Source organism: Callospermophilus lateralis, chromosome 7 (assembly GCF_048772815.1).
Source record: "Callospermophilus lateralis isolate mCalLat2 chromosome 7, mCalLat2.hap1, whole genome shotgun sequence".
Classification (NCBI taxonomy): Eukaryota; Metazoa; Chordata; class Mammalia; order Rodentia; family Sciuridae; genus Callospermophilus; species Callospermophilus lateralis.
Window position 1 is genome coordinate 4,525,346 of NC_135311.1, and position 1,754 is coordinate 4,527,099.

Genomic DNA, 1,754 nt, shown 5'->3' on the forward strand with positions numbered 1-1,754 from the left:
CGTGGAGCACACAGAGAGGTCAAATACTCAGTTTGAATTTCTTCTGATGCTATCTCAGCCGCATTTTCTCACATCCTATGAGATGGTGAATATTTGACCACATTAAAGAGACACTTTGACAAATGGAGATCCTCAGAAAGTCAATGATTTGCTAGACAAGAAGTTTATATTAACTGGACATCTAAGCCAGTAAATCCCATGGCCAACTTCATTGCAGTCTCCCTCATACGAGTGAGCTGTGGCTCCTCACCTCTGTCCAGGTAAGGTCAGATGAGGACCTGGGTGTGTCCCTGTGTGGAAACAGAGGCATGGACCAGGTGGCATCTCACGCCATCATCCTAGAAACCAGGAGATGAGCTTCTGAGTGGACCTGCTGTTGTGAAAAGCAAGGGATCAGTATCCTGACCACTTCCCCATTCCTAAAGCCTTGGGAACAACATGAGCAGGAGAATGAACATCATGCGACAGTGGCAGATCTGTCAAGGTGACATGCCCACACATACTTTGCTGGGCCTATCGCAGAGTGTAGTTTCCTATGACCGTGACCTGATTTAAAAGTACAGCTATTTATAAACTATAAAGTCGATGCTCATGCAAGGAATAGGCTTCAAATTTATGAAATATCTGTTGTGTGCATAGTCCTCTGTTGGACTAATGGAGGTCCAGTGTAAACCCTAAGCCAGGATGTCAAGGAATTTATTATACTCTCGTTGAAGTGCCAGGTCACATGAGGAATTGAGTAACCAATAAAAATGATGGAATTGAGTTGCGTTGTCCTGGCAGGCAAGGGCCAGGGTGCTGTGGCAGGAATAATGATGCAATTCAGCTCAGAACATTTCAGTGAGTGTGGGTGGCAAGGGCTTACAGCAGAGGTAGGGCTGAGGCCATATTTCATAGAAGGGTTTCGGAATTTTTCCCTTAAGGAGCACGCAGACCTAAACCAGACTTTACTAATGACTTAGTTTTTCTTTCTCTCTCTCTCTCTCTCTCTCTCTCTCTCTCTCTCTCTCTCTCTCTTTCTCTCTTTCTTTTTGGGCAGTGCTGGGGATTGAACCCAGGGCCTTGTGCATGTGAGGCACAAACTCTTCCAACTGAGCTATAACTCCAACCCCCTACTAATGACTTAGTATTCATCATTTATGGGGTTGGGAAAGTTTTTTTCCTGATTATGACATAGGAACAGAATCATTGAACCTCTTTTATTCTGGTTTGGGCTCTTGTCCCCTGAGAGCAAGGCAGCACGTGGACAAGACAGGCCCTGCCTCTCGTCAGCTGCGCAGGTCCTATGAGCACATTTGACACACAGAATCAGAACAGTTCCCAGGACCAACCCTCAGCACCTCTTCTTGGAGCCAGGCCTCCAAAGCCATTTTTTTTTCTTATTTTCTTGATGTTCTTTGAATTTTAGTTAAAAGCCTCTAAACTTCCTGGTGTGTCCTGGCCCTCAGGGAATGCCCCCGGCCATCCCACTGGACCTGTGTATAGGTGTGCATGTGTATGTGTGTGTGCACCCGTGTGTTCTACACCATCCTGGAGCAGAACTCAGACACGCTGTGGAAATCACATTGCTCCTTCTCAGGTTCGTGAATGTTATAGCAGAGATGAAGAAGATTAGTGTCCAGACTGTTGTGAGGGACAACAGGATCAGAGAGGGGAAATAGAAGTAATTGTCTATTGGTAATTAAAAGGGAATGAGGTTTTTCCCCTGTTGTATGTGTGTGGTGTGTGTGTGTGTGTGTGTGTGTGTGTGTGTG

At 45.8% G+C, this 1,754-nt stretch overlaps 1 non-coding gene across 1 annotated transcript; it reads right to left on the reverse strand.

Annotated features, from left to right (window-relative positions):
- Positions 1 to 1,032: 1,032 nt before the first annotated feature.
- Trnav-cac (transfer RNA valine (anticodon CAC)) lies at positions 1,033 to 1,111 on the reverse strand. Its single transcript has one exon. It is a non-coding gene; the product is annotated as a tRNA-Val (tRNA).
- Positions 1,112 to 1,754: the final 643 nt, after the last annotated feature.